This window comes from Mesoplodon mirus, assembly GCF_964341445.2.
Source record: "Mesoplodon mirus genome assembly, chromosome: 2".
In the NCBI taxonomy this organism is placed as follows: Eukaryota; Metazoa; Chordata; class Mammalia; order Artiodactyla; family Ziphiidae; genus Mesoplodon; species Mesoplodon mirus.
In genome coordinates this window covers 136,283,995-136,305,653 of record NC_138977.1, presented here as the reverse complement: position 1 = coordinate 136,305,653, position 21,659 = coordinate 136,283,995, and the positions used below count along the sequence as shown (strand labels likewise).

At 37.4% G+C, this 21,659-nt stretch overlaps 1 protein-coding gene across 1 annotated transcript in view; it reads left to right on the top strand.

Moving 5' to 3' along the window:
• Positions 1 to 20,394, top strand: part of LOC309793142 (UPF0462 protein C4orf33) — a 60,949-nt gene extending 40,555 nt beyond the window's left edge. The window contains exon 7 of the mRNA XM_082603458.1: positions 20,337 to 20,394. The gene's annotated coding sequence lies outside the window, so the exon portion shown is untranslated. The remainder of the gene's footprint in view (positions 1 to 20,336) is intronic.
• The last annotated feature ends 1,265 nt before the right edge of the window (positions 20,395 to 21,659 follow it).

Below are 21,659 nucleotides of genomic sequence, written 5' to 3'. Positions count from 1 at the left end.
ATTTGGGTTGCTTCCAGTTTCTGGCTATTTTACATACAGGTGCTATGAACATTTGTATACATGTATTTTTGCAAACATAAGTTATTAATTCTCTTCGGTAAATATCTAAGAGCAAAATTACTGGATCATATGGTAACAGTATGTTTAGCTTCTAAGAAAATGATAAATTGTTTGCAAAGTGGCTTTACCATTTTATAGAACTAACAGTTCTAATTGTTCCACATTTTCACCAACCTTGATATTGTCAGTCTTTTAAATTTTAGACCTCAAATATGAGTGTGCTGATTTCTCAGTGTGGTTTTAATTTGTATTTCTTGGCTGACCAGTGATTATGACTATCTTTTCATGTGCTTATTGGCCATTCAAATATTTTCTTTTGTGAAGTGTCTGTTCAAATATTTTGCCTATTTTTGTTTGTCTTTTTATAATTGAGCTGTTTTAAAAATATATTCTGGATACAAATCCTTAGACAACTATATGTATTGCAAATATTTTCTCCTAGTGTATGACTTGGCTTTCTTTTCCATTTTCTTAAATGTGTCTTTCAAAGAGTAGATGTTCTATAACTTCTACTCACTGAATTCATAGTGTACAACTAGAATATATTACTTTACTCTTCTAGCCACAGTATATTATTTTTGCTTCTGTTAGTTATATTTAATTTTTTTTAAATAGAGACAAGTAAGTTTTTAAATCTCCCCCCATATTTCTAGCACTTTTCATTCTTTTGAAATCTAAGTTTTTTTGTTTTTTGTTTTTCAATCTGGCATTATTTTCTTCTGCCTCAAGAACTTCCTTTAATATATACTAGAGTATAGATATGCTGGGAGGAATTCTCTCATAATTTTCTTGTCTGAAAAGTCTTTAATTTTTGAAAGACAGTTTCATTGGGCATGGAACTCTAGGTTGACTTTTCCTTTCAGTATGCTAGAGGTATAATTTCATTGCCTTCTTGTTTGCATAGTTTCTGATGGAATATATTCTTGTTTTGTTTTGTTTTGTTTTCCTTTGTTTATAATGTGTCTTTATTTGGTCACTTTTGTGATTTTCTTTTTATCGCTGAGTTTTGGCAACTTGTTTATAATGTGCCATGGTATGGATTTCTTGGTATTTATCTTAATTGGGCTTTTGTTGAGCTTCTTGGGTCTCTGAATTTGTAGTTTTAATAAAACTTGGAAAGTTTTTAGCCATTAATTTTTAAAAATACTTTTTTTTCTGTTCTATTCTCAATTAAGCCTGCTTGAGTTAGTTACATGGGTCATTGAGATTCTATTCATTTCTTTTCCAGTCTTTTCCTCTCTATGCTTTATTTTAGAGAAATACTATTGCTATGTCTTCACATTCACTGAGCCTTCCTTTGCAGTGTCTAAGCTGCTGTCAATTCCACCAGATTAAATTTTCATTCCAGATATTCTAATAGTTACCTATTGGTGCATATAAAATTACTCCCCAAATTAACATCTTAAAACATTTTTTATCTCACAATTCCTGTGGGTTAGGAATTTGAGAATGGCTTAACTGGGTAGCTCTGACTCAAGGTCTCTCATGAGATTGTAGACAGGCTGTTAAAGGTGCCACAGTCTCATCAGAAGGCTTGACTGGGGGATGATCTGCCTCCAAGCTCACTCAACTGGCTGCCCACACTCAGTTCCACACCACATGGGCCTCTCCACAGGGCTGCCTCATGACACGGCTGCTGACTTCCCCCAGAGCAAGCAATTCAGGAGAGTAAGAGAGAAGTGTGCACACCTGAGACAGAAGCTGCAGTCCTTTAATAACCTACTATCAGAAGTAACATTTCATTACTCTAACAGATTGATCCTTTTGAAACTTTTAAAATCTCTCCCTGTGCTGAGTTCTGGAAATTGCTTCCAGGCCAACAGCTGGTTGTTGTCTAACATCTGATAATGGTAGCTTCATATAATCTATCCAGTTTTTCTACTTGTTTATGACAGGACCCATAGCAAGTCCCACATGCAAGTCCCATAGCAATTACCCCTTCATGTGTAGAAACAGAACTTCAGGGACTGTTTTATAATGTGAAGGTCATGCGATACCTGCTCAGCAGTACCAGTGGCTTGCCATCTCAGTTATTGGTCTCAATCATTTATCTTTCAGACCTCATGTATAACTGGTCTTCCTCTCATTCTGCACTTCAGCTTCATCAACTCCCCAAATATAATTAGCACCATCTTGCTGCAAGGTCTTTGTTCTTGCTGTTAACACTGTCTAGAACACACATTCTACAGATATATGTGGGACTAATTTCCTCATCTGAATTTAAATCTCTGCTTAAATGTTACTTAGGCTTACACATATGCTTTCTCTGATTATGTCATATTAAATAGCAAGTTCCTTCTTATTCATCCTTTATTTTACTTACTCTGATGTATTTTTATTAATATCACTTATCATCACCTAGCATATTAAATATTTTTTTATTATATGTCTCTTCACCGTACTCAAATATAAGCTCCAGGTGAGATATTCCCTAGAAGCATGCCTGACACAGTAGGAACTTGATACATATTTGTTGAATACTTGAATATGCAGCAGATAGAAAATTTGTTTTTATAATATGGGTAAAGAAATGTTACATTTCTTTATCTAAAATGGATCATCTATTCCAAGACCACACCTATCTGGCTGACAGGATACTCACTATCAATCATGTTTCAGGGTCTTCTCACCTTTCCTAGGATGTTTTAAGAGTTCTAGGAGTCTTACTTAGTGTAAAATATTTATGGAAGTATTCTCTGTTCTTTCATCTACATTGGTTATTAGTATTTTGATAGTACAAAACCACAGTGTTCCCTTGAACTCATGACTCAACTGCTTCCTATTCAAGCTTGGACACAGAAGTCTTTTCTTTGTGGTCAGCCTCCTCAAATTTCTGTCCCACCCAGTCAAAGGCTCTATCACATCCCAAGGGCTCTGCATAGGAGTGGCATGGGTTTCCACCTCCATACAAAATCCTCTAATTCCCTAAACCTCTGTCTATAGTTTTCATTCAGAAAACTCTCTAAACTGTCACTCTTTCCACAGGTTGGCCACTTAAATGGTTCTGAACCTAGTCTTATCTACTTGTATACACACACACAAATACAATTGGACATGTTGATTGAATTCTAGGTTCCTGGGAACTTCTGCTTTAGGCCCTACAGTGCAACAGTGAAGAAATTCAAAGCTATGCCACATAGCGTGGCTATATTCTGGTGAGTGGGAAAGGAAATTACCACAACTTTTTTTTCAGTTTTCTCTCACAGAATAGACAGATCTAAATTAGTGTCTTTATAGAGTAATCGGTCCAAACATGAGTGAATTAATGAATGAAAACCTTTTTCTTAGAACATACACACATTCTATCCAACTTTCAATGTTCTGTTGCTAGTAAGCTCTTTCCAAGAATTTTATAAAAATTTTTTTTCTGCATGTCTTTTTTATTACGCTTTATCATGTTTGCATTTTGTCTTATCCAATTATCTCCCAACTAAACTGTGAGCTTCATGGGGACGTGATTTGTGCCTAATTTGCCTTTTCCCCACTACAGTATAAGCTAAATGTTTTGTTTCAGGAAGCCCTAGAAGTAATTTTGAATAAATGAAAATAATTTAATTAATGAAGATCTGTTCCCAGTTTTAGTTCAGGAGATATAACAAATGTCATATTAAGACTAAAGTCAGATTGTAAGTTAAGAGTTGCTGAAAATGCTTCCTCTAAACTTATGCAAATAATGAAAAGATAAACAGAATTTCCCTCCATTAATAGCACTCTCATACTATTTTTTTTTTCTTTTTTTGGCTGCATTGTGTCCTCGTGCTGTGCATGGGCTTTCTCCAGCCATGGCAAGCAGGGGCTACTCTTCCCTGTGGTGCATGGGCCCCTCATTGCGGTGGCCTCTCCCATTGCGGAGCATGGGCTCCAAGCATGTGGGCCTCAGTAGTCGTGGCTCACAGGCTCTAGAGTGCAGGCTCAGTAGTTGTGGCACACGGGCTTAGTTGTTCTGCGACATGTGGCATGGGATCCTCCTGGACCAGGGCTCGAACCCATGTCCTCTGCATTGGCAGATGGATTCTTAACCACTGAGCCACCAGGGAAGCCCTCTCATACTATTTTAAAAGAACAAACAACCTTAAAAGAAGTAAGCATTGTTTGTGTTGACTGCAAGTAGCCCTATCAGACTTAGGCTGTGTGATATTGGTCTTGTCACCTTGTTCTAACCATATATTTGCCACACTGATCTGTCACCATTATCAATAAATGAACACAACCAAGGCCAGTAAACATTATTAATCATAAACTTTCTACTAAATAATGAAACTTAATGCCTTAACCTTGATAAGATATATTAAGTTATAAGTAATGTTGAAAATGTATTTTTGTTTTAAGTTTTTAAAAGTGAAGGCCATCCTGATTCTAACTCTTATTGCAGCATGCTGTGGAGGTCCTGCATGCTTGCTGCTTTTTACCAAACAGGTATTTGACTTATTTTTTATCATTTTCCAATCCTGCAGGGATGTGACTATTTGTTAGGGAGGGTCACAGTTCTTCCTGTCCTATGAAAACTTTGCTTGAGTAGTTTTTTTTCTTTTCTACCATGTGTTTATAATAAAACTGATGCTGTAAATTTTCTAATAGATATTAAAGAGAAATGGAATATATTGGTTATACTTGTAAATATTTCTAATTATTAGCATTTCAGATAAAGTTTTATTGTGAAAGGATTACATTTAAGTGGCTGTCAGTTTGGGATAAACTTTTTCAGGAGCACCTGTAGAAAATTCTGAAAGAATTTTATTTCAAAAGATGAGAAGGAAAGCTGGATGCCAGTGGTCCTTTTGCTAGTAAATAGTAAGCAGAACAGTTTAGAACAGTTAAAGAGTGTTCAGCATCAAACCTGTGTCCATGAGACATACAGATTGGTATGGGTAAATCAGAGAGGTTTGATGTTCTGTAAAAAAAATTCTACATTAAAGTCCAGTAGTTTGAGTCAAAGCTGGAGCACATCTATTACTCCTGATTTTATTTAAAATCATGTGTAGACTCAGAAAGAAAAAGCAAGTATGTGACATGCAAAGAAAGAGCTTTCACCTAAAAGCCTAAAATATTTTAAAATTATATTGTATTTTTGTTGTGATCTTGGGAGTCCTTCAGAAATATTTTGCCTGTTAAAGGTGATCAACTAATAATTACAGGTTGACATCAGAAGAGTAAACAAGAGTGAGTGGGCATCATAACTTGGATGCATTTGTGGGCAAATTAATTCCGTCTTTCTTTCCTCCTCCTTAATTACAAAGAGTAAAGTTTCAAATCTTGAATAGGCATTTAGTTTCAATGTATTCTATCCAGATAGGAGGAAAATATGTCTGTGTTCTCTAAATATGTTTTTTACAAAAAATTTTACCATATTATAGCCTCATTCCAAGTCAGATTACCATGGGACAGAAAAATTAATTGGGTGCTTTGGAATGACTTTTCGTTTTCATTCTTTGGGCTTATGGCTTCATGTAAACATATGCTGTAAGACTTCTAGAAACTCATGAGAGTTTCTGTTCTTCAAGGATTAAAAGTTTTTAAGTGATAATTTTATCTTTCTACCTTTAACAGATGTTTTCTTTTTATTATTCATCTGCCTCCTTTTGCTTTAAATTATTTATTTTTAAAGTTCCTTGCATTAATCTTGAGCTTTTCAGCTAAGATTTTCTAAGAAACTCCAAAAAGCAAGACACAAATGTTGACATAAATTTAATTGTAATTGTTTATTGGCTACCCAAAGACTTGGAGGGAGCCTTGAAAATTGTTTACAAAAATCACCGTGCCAAAAGTCTCTCTCTCAAGATGGCGGAAGAGTAAGAGGCGGAGATCACCGTCCTCCCCACGGATACACCAGAAATACAGCTACACGTGGAACAACTCCTACAGAACACCTACTGGACGCTGGCAGAAGACCCCAGACCTCCCAAAAGGCAAGAAACTCCCCACATACCTGGGTAGGGCAAAGCGGAGAGATTCCCGCACAGAGGATCGGTGCCGAGCGGCACTCACCAGCCCGAGAGGCTTGTCTGCTCACCCCGGTGGCGCTGGAAGCTGAGGCTCGGGCTTCGGTCAGAGCGCAGGGAGAGGACTGTGGCTGGCAGCGAGAACTCAGCCGGAAGGGGGCTAATGAGCCACAGCTAGCCGGCAGGGAGTCCGGGAAAACTCTGGAGCTGCCGAAGAGGCAAGAGACTTTTTCTTCCCTCTTGGTTTCCTGGTGCGCGAGGAGAGGGGATTAAGAGCGCTGCTTAAAGGGGCTCCACAGACGGGCGCGAGTCACGACTGAAAGCGCGGAGCCCGGTGACGGGCGTGGGATGCTGGGGCTGCTGCTGCCGCCGCCAAGAAGCCTGTGTGCGAGCACAGGTCACTGTCCACACCGCCGTTCCGGGAACCTGTGCAGCCCGCCACTGCCGGGGTCCCGGGATCCAGGGGCGGCTTCCTGGGAGAACGCACAGCGTGCCTCGGGCTGGTGCAACGTCACGCCGACCTCTGCCGCTGCAGGCTTGCCCCGCACTCTGTGCCCCTCCCTCCCGCCCGGCCTGAGTGAGCCAGAGTCCCCGAAGAGGCTGCTCCTTTAACCCTGTCCTGTCTGAGCGAAGAACAGAGGCCCTCCAGCGACCTACACGCAGAGGCGGGGCCAAATCCAAAGCTGAGACCCAGGAGCTGTGAGAACAAAGAAGAGAAAGGGAAATCTCGCCCAGCACCCTCAGAAGCAGCGGATTAAAGCTCCACAATCAACTTGATGTACCCTGCATCTGTGGAATATATGAATGGACAACACATCATCCCAAATTGAGGATCCAGGAGTCAGTGCTGTGCCTCTGAGGTGGGAGAGCCAACTTCAGGACACTGGTCCACAAGAGACCTCCCAGCTCCACATAATATCAAACGGCGAAAATCTTCCAGAGATCTCCATCTCAACACCAACACCCAGCTTCACTCAACGACCAGCAAGATACAGTGCTGGACACCGTATGCCAAACAACTAGCAAGACAGGAACACAATGCCACCCATTAGCAGAGAGGCTGCCTAAAATCATAAAAAGTCCGCAGACACCCCAAAACACACCACCAGACGTGGACCTACCCACCAGAAAGACAAGATCCAGCCTCACCCACCAGAACACAGTCACTAGTCCCCTCCACCAGGAAGCCTACACAACCCACTAAACCAACCTTAGCCACTGGGGACAGACACCAAAAACAACGGGAACTACGAACCTGCAGCCTGCAAAAAGGAGACCCCAAACACAGTAACATAAGCAAAATGAGAAGACAGAAAAACACACAGCAGGAGAAGGAGCAAGATAAAAACCCACCAGACCTAACAAATGAAGAGGTACTAGGCAGTCTACCTGAAAAAGAATTCAGAATAATGATGGTAAAGATGATCCAAGATTCTATTTCCCAGATCCAAAATCTTGGAAATAGAATAGACAAAATGCAAGAAACAGTTAACAAGGACCTAGAAGAACTAAAGATGAATCAAGCATCGATTAAAAACACAATAAATGAAATGAAAAATACGCTAGATGGGATCAAGAGCGGAATAACTGAGGCAGAAGAACGGATAAGTGAAGTGGAAGATAAAATAGTGGAAATAACTGCTGCAGAGCAAAATAAAGAAAAAAGAATGAAAAGAACAGAGGACAGTCTCAGAGACCTCTGGGACAACATTAAACGCACCAACATTCGAATTATAGGGGTTCCAGAAGAAGAAGAGAAAAAGAAAGGGACTGAGAAAATATTTGAAGAGATTATAGTTGAAAACTTCCCTAATATGGGAAAGGAAATAGTTAATCAAGTCCAGGATGCACAGAGAGTACCATACAGAATAAATCCAAGGAGAAATATGCCAAGACTCATATTAATCAAACTGTAAAAATTAAACACAAAGAAATCATATTAAAAGCAGCAAGGCAAAAACAACAAATAATACACAAGGGAATCCCCATCAGGATAACAGCTGATCTCTCAGCAGAAACTCTACAAGCCAGAAGGGAGTGGCAGGACATAATTAAAGTGATGAAGGAGAAAAACCTGCAACCAAGATTACTCTACCCAGCAAGGATCTCATTCAGATTTGATGGAGAAATTAAAACCTTTACACACAAGCAAAAGCTGAGAGAGTTCAGCACCACCAAACCAGCTTTACAACAAATGCTAAAGGAACTTCTCTAGGCAAGAAACACAACAGAAGGAAAAGACCTACAATAACGAACCCAAAACAGTTAAGAAAATGGGAATAGGTACATACATATCGATAATTACCTTAAATGTAAATGGATTAAATGCTCCCACCAAAAGACACAGATTGGCTGAATGGATACAAAAACAAGACCCATATATATGCTGTCTACAAGAGACCCACTTCAGACCTAGAGAAACATACAGACTGAAAGTAAGGGGATGGAAAAAGATATTCCATGCAAATGGAAACCACAAGAAAGCTGGAGTAGCAATTCTCATATCACACAAAATAGACTTTAAAGACTACTAGAAGAGACAAAGAAGGACACTACATAATGATGAAGGGATCGATCCAAGAAGAAGATATAACAATTTTAAATATTTATGCACCCAACATAGGAGCACCTCAATACATAAGGCAAATACTAACAGCCATAAAAGGAGAAATCGACAGTAACACAATCATAGTAGGGGACTTTAACACCCCACTTTCACCAATGGACAGATCATCCAAAATGAAAATAAATAAGGAAACACAAGCTTTAAATGATACATTAAACAAGATGGACTTAATTGATATAATTATAGGACATTCCATCCAAAAACAACAGAATACACATTTTTCTCAAGTGCTCATGGAACATTCTCCAGGATAGATCACATCTTGTGTCACAAATCAAGCCTTGGTAAATTTAAGAAAATTGAAATTGTATCAAGTATCTTTTCCGACCACAATGCTATGAGACTAGATATCAATTACAGGAAAAGATCTGTAAAAAATACAAACACATGGAGGCTAAACAATACACTACTTAATAACAAAGTGATCACTGAAGAAATCAAAGGGGAAATTAAAAAATACCTAGAAAAAAATGACAATGGAGACATGACGACCCAAAACCTATGGGACGCAGCAAAAGCAGTTCTAAGGGGGAAGTTTATAGCAATACAATCCCACCTTAAGAAACAGGAAACATCTCGAATAAACAACCTAACCTTGCACCTAAAGCAATTAGAGAAAGAAGAACAAAAACATCCCAAGGTTAGCAGAAGGAAAGAAATCATAAAAATCAGATCAGAAATAAATGAAAAAGAAATGAAGGAAACGATAGCAAAGATCAATAAAACTAAAAGCTGGTTCTTTGAGAAGATAAACAAAATTGATAAACCATTAGCCAGACTCATCAAGAAAAAAAGGGAGAAGACTCAAATCAATAGAATTAGAAATGAAAAAGGAGAAGTAACAACTGACACTGCAGAAATACAAAAGATCATGAGAGATTATTACAAGCAACTCTATGCCAATAAAATGGACAACCTGGAAGAAATGGACAAATTCTTAGAAATGCACAACCTGCCAAGACTGAATCAGGAAGAAATAGAAAATATGAACAGACCAATCACAAGCACTGAAATTGAAACTGTGATAAAAAATCTTCCAACAAACAAAAGCCCAGGACCAGATGGCTTCACAGGCGAATTCTATCAAGCATTTAGAGAAGAGCTAACACCTATCCTTCTCAAAGTCTTCTAAAATATAGCAGAGCGAGGAACACTCCCAAACTCATTCTACGAGGCCACCATCACCTTGATACCAAAACCAGACAAGGATGTCACAAAGAAAGAAAACTACAGGCCAATATCACTAATGAACATAGATGCAAAAATCCTCAACAAAATACTAGCAAACAGAATCCAACAGCACATTAAAAGGATCACACACCATGATCAAGTGGGGTTTATTCCAGGAATGCAAGGATTCTTCAATATATGCAAATCAATCAACGTGATACACCATATTAACAAATTGAAGGAGAAAAACCATATGATCATCTCAATAGATGCAGAGAAAGCTTTCGACAAAATTCAACACCCATTTATGATAAAAACCCTGCAGAAAGTAGGCATAGAGGGAACTTTCCTCAACATAATAAAGGCCATATATGACAAACCCACAGCCAGCATTGTCCTCAATGGTGAAAAGCTGAAACCATTTCCACTAAGATCAGGAACAAGACAAGGTTGCCCACTGTCACCACTATTATTCAACATAGTTTTGGAAGTTTTAGCCACAGCAATCAGAGAAGAAAAGGAAATAAAAGGAATCCAAATTGGAAAAGAAGCAGTAAAGCTGTCACTGTTTGCAGATGACATGATACTATACATAGAGAATCCTAAAGATGCTACCAGAAAACTACTAGAGCTAATCAATGAATTTGGTAAAGTAGCAGGATACAAAATTAATGCACAGAAATCTCTGGCATTCCTATATACTAATGATGAAAAATCTGAAAGTGAAATCAAGGAAACACTCCCATTTACCATTGCAACAAAAAGAATAAAATATCGAGGAATAAACCTACCTAAGGAGACAAAAGACCTGTATGCAGAAAATTATAAGACACTGATGAAAGAAATTACAGATGATACAAATAGATGGAGAGATGTACCATGTTCTTGGATTGGAAGAATCAACATTGTGAAAATGACTCTACTACCCAAAGCAATCTACAGATTCAATGCAATCCCTATCAAACTACCACTGGCATTTTTCACAGAACTAGAACAAAAAATTTCACAATTTGTTTGTAAAAACAAAAGACCCCGAATAGCCAAAGCAATCTTGAGAAAGAAAAACGGAGCTGGAGGAATCAGGCTCCTTACTTCAGACTATACTACAAAGCTACAGTAATCAAGACAGTGTGGTACTGGCACAAAAACAGAAAGATAGATCAATGGAACAGGATAGAAAGCCCAGAGATAAACCCATGCACATATGGTCAACTTGTCTTTGATAAAGGAGGCAGGAATGTACAGTGGAGAAAGGACAGCCTCTTCAATAAGTGGTGCTGGGAAAACTGGACAGGGACATGTAAAAGTATGAGATGAGATCACTCCCTAACACCATACCCAAAAATAAGCTCAAAATGGATTAAAGACCTAAATGTAAGGCCAGAAACTATCAAACTCTTAGAGGAAAACATAGGCAGAACACTCTATGACATAAATCACAGCAAGATCCTTTTGGACCCACCTCCTAGAGAAATGGAAATAAAAACAAAGATAAACAAATGGGACCTAATGAAACTTCAAAGCTTTTGCACAGCAAAGGAAACCATAAACAAGACGAAAAGACAACCCTCAGAATGGGAGAAAGTATTTGCAAATGAAGCAACTGACAAAGGATTAATCTCCAAAATTTATAAGCAGCTCATGCAGCTCAATAGCAAAAAAAACAGACAACCCAATCCAAAAATGGGCAGAAGACTTAAATAGACATTTCTCCAAAGAAGATATACAGACTGCCAACAAACACATGAAAGAATGCGCAACATCATTAATCATTAGAGAAATGCAAATCAAAACTACAATGAGATATCATCTCACACCAGTCAGAATGGCCATCATCAAGAAATCTAGAAACAATAAATGCTGGAGAGGGTGTGGAAAAAAAGGAACACTCTTGCACTGCTGGTGGGAATGTGAATTGGTACAGCCACTATGGAGAACGGTATGGAGGTTCCTTAAAAAACTACAAATAGAACTACCATATGACCCAGCAATCCCACTACTGGGCATATACCCTGAGAAAACCATACTTCAAAAAGAGACATGTACCAAAATGTTCATAGCAGCCCTATTTACAATAGCCCGGAGATGGAAACAACCTAAGTGTCCATCATCAGATGAATGGGTAAAGAAGATGTGGCACATATATACAATGGAATATTACTCAGCCATAAAAAGAAATGAAATTGAGCTATTTGTAATGAGGTGGATGGACCTAGAGTCTGTCATACAGAGTGAAGTAAGTCAGAAAGAGAAAGACAAATACTGTATGCTGACACATATATATGGAATTTAAGAAAAAAAATGTCATGAAGAACATAGGGGTAAGACAGGAATAAAGACACAGACCTACTAGAGAATGGACTTGAGGATATGGGGAGGGGGAAGGGTAAGCTGTGACAAAGCGAAAGAGAGGCATGGACATATATACACTACCAAACGTAAGGTAGCTAGCTAGTGGGAAGCAGCCGCATAGCACAGGGAGATCAACTCGGTGCTTTGTGACCGCCTGGAGGGGTGGGATAGGGAGGGTGGGAGGGAGACTCAAAAGGGAGGGGATATGGGAACATATGTATATGTATAACTGATTAAATTTGCTATAAAGCAAAAAATAAAAAAATAATAAATAAAAATTAAATAAATTAAATAAATAAATAAATAAATAAATCACCGTGCCGAGGGTGGGGTCAAGATGGATCCTAAGCATAGGCCCCCCCACCCCTGCCCAAACCCTGCCCTTGCTTATGCCACACCCTCCACAACCAAGGCTTTTTCCACCTTTTTTTTCTCCTCTTTTTTACTATTGTAGTTCTGTTTTACCTTCCAGTTTTTGTTTCATCTATATTTTTATTTTTATATTTTTTCTAACATATCTGTTAGCTTCCTAGTCTAATTTTATTTTTTGCTTTGTTATTGTTCTTTTTTTTCTCTCTCTCTTTTACTATCGTGGTTCTGTTTTACCTTCTGGTTGTTGTTTCATCTACATTTTTATATTCTTTCTAACATATCTTTTAGTTTCCTAGTCTAATATTATTTTTTAGTTTGTTATAGTTCTCTTTTTTTTGGCACCCCTCATGGCTTGTGGGATCTTTGGCCGGGGGTTGGGCCCAAGCCCCTGCAGTGGAGCTCTGAGTCCAAACCATTGGACTAACAGAGGACCTCAGACCCTGGGAATATTCATCTGTGTGAGGTCTCCCCAAGGTCCTCATCTTGGCACCAAGACCCAGCTCTACCCAACAGCCTACAAACTCCAGTGTTGGAAGCCTCAGGCCAAACAACCAGTGAGACTGGAACATAATCCCACTCATCAAAAAGAAAAAAAAAATTAGATGACAAAAAAATGTCATAGTTGAACGAGCAAGGTAAAAACCTGTAAGACCAAATAAATGAAGAGGAAATAGGCTCTCTACCTGAAAAAGAATTCAGAGTAATGATAGTAAAGATAATTCAGAATCTCAGAAAGAGAATGGAGGCACAGATTGAAAAAACATAAGGAATGTTTAACAAAGATCTAGAAGAACTAAAGAACAGACAAACAGAGATGAATAACACAATAACTGAAATGAAAAATACACTAGAAGGAATCAATAACAGGCAGAAGAACGAGTAAGTGGGCTGTAAGACAAAATGGTGGAAATAACAACTGAGAAGCAGAATAAGGAAAAAAGAATGAAAAGAATTGAAGACAATCTCAGAGACCTCTGAGACGACACTAAATGCACCAACATTCAAATTATAGGGGTCCCAGAAAAAGAAGAGAAAAAGAAAGGGACTGAGGAAATATTTGAAGAGATTATAGTGGAAAAATTCCCTAACATGGGAAAGGAAATAGTCACCCAAGTCCAGGAAGCACAGAGAGTCCCATACAGGATAAACCCTAGGAGAAACACACCAAGACACGTAATAATCAAACTAACAAAAATTAAATTCAAAGAAAAAATATTAAAAGTAGCAAGGGAAAACAAAAAATAACATAAAAAGGAATCCCCATAAGGTTATCAGCCGATTTTTCAGCAGAAACTCTGCAGGCCAGAAAGGAGTGGCAGGATGAAAGTGATGAAAGAGAAAAACCTACAACCAAGATTACTCTACCCAGCAAGGATCTCATTCAGATTTGACAAAGAAATCAAAAGCTTTACAGACAAGCAAAAGCTAAGAGAATTCAGCACCACCAAACCAACTTTACAACAAATGTTAAAGAAACTTCTCAAGGCAGGAAACACAAGAGAAGAAAAAGACCCACAAAAGCAAACCAAAAACAATTAAGAAAATAGTAATAGGAACATACATATTGATAATAACCTTACATGTAAATGGATTAAATGCCCCAACCAAACAACACAGACTGGCTGAATGGATACAAAAACAAGATGCGTATGCATGCTGTCTACAAGAAACCCACTTCAGACCTAGGGATATGTACAGACTGAAAGTGAAGGGATGGAAAAAGGTATTCCATGCAAATGGAAATCAAAAGAAGCTAGAGTAACAATACTCATATCAGGTAAAATAGACTTTAAAATAAAGAATGTTACAAGAGACAAAGAAGGACACTACATAATGATCAAGGGATCAATCCAAGAAGAAGATATAACAATTATAAATGTTTATGCACCCAACATAGGAGCTCCTCAGTACATAAGGCAAGTCCTAACAACCATGAAAGGAGAAATCAACAGTAACACAATAATAGTATGGGACGTTAACACCCTGATTACACCAATGGACAGATCATTCAAACAGAAAATAAATGAACACAAGCTTTAATGATGTAATAGACCAGATAGATTTAACTGATATTTTTAGAACATTCCACCACAAAGTGGCAGAATACACTTTCTTCTCAAGTGCTCTTGGAACATTCTCCAGGATAGATCACATCTTGGGTCACAAATCCAGCCTTGGAAAATTTAAGAAAGTTGAAATCCTGTGAAGCATCTTTTCTGACCACAATGCTATGAGACTGGAAATCAATTACAGGAAAAAGACTGTGAAAAACACAAATGCATGGAGGCTAAACAGGGTGCTACTAAATAACCAAGAGATCACTGAAAAAATTAAAGAAAAAAATTTTAAAAACATAGAAACAAATGACAATGAAAACACAACAATCCAAAACCTATGGGATGCAGCAAATCAATTCTAAGAGGGAAGTTTATAGCAATTCAGTCTCACCTCAAGAAACAAGAAAAATCCCAAACAATCTAACCTTACACCTAAAGCAACTAGAGAAAGAAGAACAAAGAAAACCCAAAGTCAGTAGAAGGAAAGAAATCATAAAGATCAGAGCAGAAATAAATGAAATAGAAACAAAGAAAACAATGGCAAAGATCAATAAAACTAAAAGCTGGTTCTTTGAGAAGATAAACAAAATTGATAGACCCTTAGCCAGACTCATCAAGAAAAAAAGGGAGAGGATTCTAATCAGTAAAATTATAAATGGAAAAGGAGAAATCACAACAGAAACCACAAAAATTCAAAGGATTTAAGAGACTACTACAAACAACTATATGCCAGTAAAATGGACAACCACAAAGAAATGGACAAATTCTTGGAAATGTACAATTTTCCAATACTAAACCAGGAAGAATTAGAAAATATAAACAGACCTATCACAAGTAATGAAATTGAAACTGTGATTAAAAATCTTCGGACAAACAAAAGTCCAGGACCAGATGGCTTCACAGATGAATTCTATCAAACATTTAGAGAAGAGCTAACACCCATATCCAATATCACTGATGAACATAGATGCAAAAATCCTGAACAAAATACTAGCAAACAGAATCCAACAAAATATTAAAAGGATCATACACCCTGATCAAGTGGTAGTTATCCCAGGGATGCAAGGAGTCTTCAATATATGCAAATCAATCAATGTGATACACCATATTAACAAATTAAGGAATAAAAACCTAATGATCATCTCAATAGATGCAGAAAAAGCTTTTGACAAAATTCAACACCGATTTATGATAACAACTCTCCAGAAACTGGGCATTGAGGGAACCTACTTCAACACAGTAAAGGCCATATATGACAAATCCACTGCAAACATCATACTCAATGGTGAAAATCTGAAAGCATTTCCACTAAGATCAGGAAAAAGACAAGGATGTCCACTCTCGCCACTATTATTCAACATAGTTTTGGGAGTCCTAGCCACAGCAATTCAAAGAAGAAAAAAATAAAAGGAATAAAAATTGGAAAAGAAGAAATAAAAATGTCACTTTGCAGATGACATGATACTATACGTAGAAAATTCTAAACATGCTACCAGAAAACTACTAGAACTAATCAGTGAATTTGGTAAGGTTGCAGGATGCAAAATTAATGCACGGAAATCTCTTGCATCCCTATACACTAACAATGAAAAATCATAAAGAGAAATTAAGCAAACCATCCCATTTACCATTGCAACAAAAAGAATAAAATACCGAGGAATGAACCTACCTAAGGAGGCAAAAGACTTGTACTCAGAAAACTAAAAAACACTGATGAAAGAAATCAAAGATGACATAAACAGATAGAGAAATATACCATGTTCTTGCATTGGAAGAATCAATATTGTGAAAATGATTATACTACCCAAAGTAATCTTGCAATTCAGTGCAATCCCTATCAAACTACCAAAGGCATTCTTCACAGAATGAGAACAAAAATTTTACAATTCATATGAAAACACAAAAGACCCCGAATAGCCAAAGCAATCTTGAGAAAGAAAAACGGAGCTGGAGGAATCAGGCTCCTTGACTTCAAACTATACTACAAACCTACAGTAATCAAGACAGTATGGTACTGACACAAAAGCAGAAATATAGATCAATGGTACAGGATAGAAAGCCCAGAGATAAACCCATGCACATATGGTTACCTAATTTACGAGAAAGGAGGCAAGAACATACAGTGGAGAAAAGACAGCCTCTTCAATAAGTGGTGCTGGGAAAACTCGACATCTACATGTAAAAGAATGAAATCAGAACACTCCCTAACACCACACACAAAAATAAACTCCAAATGAATTAAAGACCTAAATGTAAGGCCAGACACTATAAAACTTTTAGAGGAAAATATAGGAAAAATACTCTTTGACATAAACCACAGCAAGATCTTTTTTGACCCACCTCCTAGAATAATGAAAATAAAAACAAAAATAAACAAATGGGACCTAATGAAACTTCAAAGCTTTTGCACAGCAAAGGAAACCATAAACAAGACGAAAAGACAACACTCAGAATAGGAGAAAATATTTGCAAATAAAACAATGGACAAAGGATTAATCTCCAAAATATACAAACAGCTCATGTAGCTCAATATCAAAAAAACAAACAATCCAATAAGAAATGGGCCGAAGACCTATAGACATTTCACCAAAGAAGACATACAGATGGCCCAGAGGCACATGAAAAGATGCTCAACATCACTAATTTTTAGAGAAATACAAATCAAAACTACAATGAGATATCACCTCACACCAGTTAGAATGGGCATCATCAGAAAATCTACAAACAACAAATGCTGGAGAGGGTGTGGAGAAAAGGAAACCCTCTTGCACTGTTGGTGGGAATGTAACTTGATACAGCCACTATGGAGAACAGTATGGAGGTTCCTTAAAAAACTAAAAATAGAACTACCATGTGACCCAGCAATCCCACTACTGGGCATATTCCCTGAGAAACCCATAATTCAAAAAGACACATGGACCGCAATGTTCATTGCAGCTCTATTTACAACAGCCAGGTCATGGAAGCAACCTAAATGTCCATCGACAGATGAATGGATAAAGAAGATGTGGCACATATATACAATGGAATATTACTCAGCCATAAAAAGAAACAAAATTGAGTTATTTGTAGTGAGGTGGATGGACCTAGAGTCTGTCATACAGAGTGAAGTAAGTCAGAAAGAAAAATACTGTATGCTAACACACATATATGGAATCTAAAAATTAAAAAAACAATGGTACTGATGAGCCTAGTGGCAAGGCAGTAATAAAGACGTAGACATAGAGAATGGACTTGAGGACACGGGGAGGGAAAGGGTAAGCTGGGACGAAGTGAGAGAGTGGCATGGACATATATACACTACCAAATGTAAAATAGCTAGTGGGAAGCAGCAGCATAGTGCAGGGAGATTAGCTCAGTGCTTTGCGACAACCTAGAGGGGTGGGATAGGGAGGGTGGGAGGGAGACGCAAGAGGGAGAGCCTATGGGGATATATGTATGCATATGGCTGATTCACTTTGTTGTACAACAGAAACTAACACAGTATTGTGAAACAATTATAATCCGATAAAGATCTATTAAAAAAATCACCATGCCTATTTACAAAGGTAATCTATGATAAATATTTGCACCAAAGGGAGCACTGTTAATTTTATTTTACAAGCACATATAAGTAAATGTTAGATACCTTAATATATGCAGGGTAATGTACAAAAATTCTTAGTATAAAGTTTCCTGTAACTTAATATTTCATATCTATTGAGCATCTACTGTTTTCCAAGGAATTTGTAATCATTTTCTCACTTAGTTCCTCATAAAAACCTTATCAGATGGGTATCATCATCCCTATTTTATGGATGAGGAAACTGAGGCTCAAAGAAGTTATATAATTTGATCAAGGTCAAAGAACTGATAAACATAATGAATAGAATATTAATGTCAATAACTGTGTATATACAGTTTGCCTGAAGTTCACTTCTCCAGAACTGAACTTGTTCACTGTGAAAGAAAGTTTTAAATACCAACATTCTAGTTTTAGCAAAACTATATTATAACACCATAAGAGAGTTCCACACATTTCAACTGCCTATAATGTGAGGACTCATGATTATGAAGTAAATGACAAGTGCCAGACTAGTTTCCACTACAGGTGCCAGCAGTCCTGCTGGGCCACCCAATTCCATCCCTATCCTGGCTCTTGCTAACACCATGTGGCAACAATCATTTGTGTTAATTTAATTATTGGGGGTGAGGCTTCAAGTCTTGTGGCTTTTGGGGCATCTAAACAGTGGCAATGGCTCCAGTGATCTCCCAGTTAATTGGCACCCTTTCCTTAGCCCGATCCAGGAAGACTGGCCACAAGAATACTGGGGAAATGGGAACCACCTTCTGCCCTGTTATTTTCCCAGATGGCTTTGCACTATGATCCCATCTTCTTTGCTTCACCCTCTCCTCTGTGTCATCGCTCTATTTCCCCTCCTTCTCTCCCATATGTGACAGAACATAAAACTTTAGTCTACTTTCATTTGAGCAAGGAGGGCGGCTAGGGAGAGGAGAAAAACCAACAGCCAATCCTTCTACACTCAAATTTGCTTTCGGGGTTGAGGGTGTTAAGGCACGGTTTTTCAGTTCTTGAAAATTAGGAAACAAAAAGTCTTCTTTTAATACAAAATATTGAATTTCAAATAATTATGGTACTCACTAATACTTTTATTTCTTTTATGTAATCTTAATATATTTTCCACTTAATATATTGATAACCCTTAATTTGTATTACCATTATGCATTGTTAACTGGCTCAGTTGAATAGGTGAAGGCGAAAAACTTGTCTTGGAGAACATTTTATCCATTTCTGCATAACCCACATTTGACTTCTAAAACATTAATTACATTTACAGTGAGGCAAACAAAGTTTTAGAAGGGCAGTCAAACCTCATGTATTAGCTATTAGCTGGTGGCCTTTGAGAGTGCAGAGCATGCACAATTACGCTGTGCAGTTGCATGTAACTTTTCATTAATGCCTTTGAAGCAGCTTGAACAATGCAGAACAGCTGATTGTATCTCCTTTAAACTTTACGTTTTTTCCTCCCCCAATTTGACCCCATGCCTTAGGTCATAATGTATTTCACTGCTTACTATTATTATTGCAAAAGTATTTTAACTGGTAATTCCAATGGGATAGGTCACTTTCAGTGGCTCTCAGTTTTACCTCTTGAAACTTATAATAGCACAGTAGCCCTGTGCCAATAGCTGAGGAAATAATGGAATTCTAAATAGTTATCCAATAATTTGGTCCAGAAATAAAACTATGTATCCAAAAACAAATCCATTACAATTTAATGCAGGGTGATATATACCTTTATATACATATCAGAAGTCCTTGTTAAAACATGCAAATACACTTACAAATTTAAGTAACTCTACCGTTACCTGAGCTGAACCCTGCCAATTTGCTAGAATTATTTTTTTTTAATAATTATCATATACTCATAACCTAAACCTTGGATGTTGTACTCTCACCATCAAGTAATTCCTGAAACGGCATTTAGAACCATCTGATCACAATGTTTTTCCAGGACATTGTTTCTTACTGCTTTTTGCCACTAGATGGAAGAAGCAGGTTAACAAAATGATATTTTTGGTGCCTTATTCAACTCTACCCAGAAACAACCACAAGACTATGTTTAAAATAATGACAGTCTCAGCACTCTTTTATTCATTTTTACTGCAGTATTTCTTTTCATGTGAATACTGGATCTAAGAACTGTATTTTTTTTGGTTTTTTTTATAGAGATTAATTTTCTTTTTATTATTTTAAAGGACTGAAGTTTTCAAAAGTAACTAAGAAAGAAAACAACTGCCAGCTGGAAGAGGAGAGGTGAGAATTCTTTTAAAGAAATTGGTAACAGGTATGTTGCAAAGCAATTCTCCACATGGATTATTGTCCAATAAATAACAAATCTCATTCATTTAATTATTCTTTTGTGCCACAGATGCTTATGGAGCAATTGGCACATTGAATACACTAGACTAGGTGCTGAGAAACACACAAGTGATGAATTAAGTGCAGCAACTGCTTATAAAATTTTTACATTCTACAGGAGAGCTGAGCAAGAGGTAAGTTGTATTCATTTATACATCATTTCAAATAAGGTAGAAATGGATAAATACTAGAAATATGGGTGCAATATTTTGGACATACAGGGAGGGTGGGTTTGGAGTGTCACGTTCATCTGAGGAGAGCAGGAATCACTTCATGAAGAAACTGGAATTAAGAGGGACAGTTGATGTGGGAGGGGCAGAGAATGGCTTTCCTGTGATAGAGGCAGAATGAGCAAAGGCACAGAGCAGGAAATAGCAGTTTAAAAAAACATGTATAATGATGAAAGGACAGTTCATTTTAACAAACAATTTAAATGTTTGTGTAGATAGGACACTGTAAAATGTAGTTTTTGAGCAAATGATAGATACAGGAAGTAACCTCAGAAGCTAAAGCACCATGTATAGAAGAGTGGGCATTCTGGACAGTGAAGCTTCCGCTTGGAAACAGAAGATCACTCAAGATGAAATAACCTGGAAATGGGAACACTAGCATCCATCTGATGCTGGTGTTTTATCAAAAGTAGGTTTACTGTACATGTGGGTTTGTAAATTAGTGGGAAGACTCCATAAGAGAATGATAATTCTGACTTAGGAGGGCAGCTTCCTGCAGCTTCTATTCTCCTTCATCACTCTCCGCATGTTAGAAAGGAGACCAAGGTGGTAAACAGTGTCATTTGACTCCAAAAAAACAGTATTTAATCTTTAGAATAACACGTAGTACCACCTACCTTCATACCTAGTGGTCTACTGATGTGAATGGTCAAAGAATTCTATTCCAGCTGCTGAAGGCAATGAGCTTGAAGCTTGATATTAAGAGTAGCTATAAAATTATCCAGTTTTTAAATCCAACCACAGAATTTGTTTTTATGGCCTACTATGGAACTGTAGCTACAGGTTAACTAAAGTTATAAAGTAATATTTCCTTTTTATGGTTCTGAATTCACTGCCTTGTAATTTCAGAGATCACCTTGTTCTACAGTGGGGCAAGCCTTATGGTGTTATAATTTTGTAAAGCTCAATGAAGATCATGTGACTTTTTCT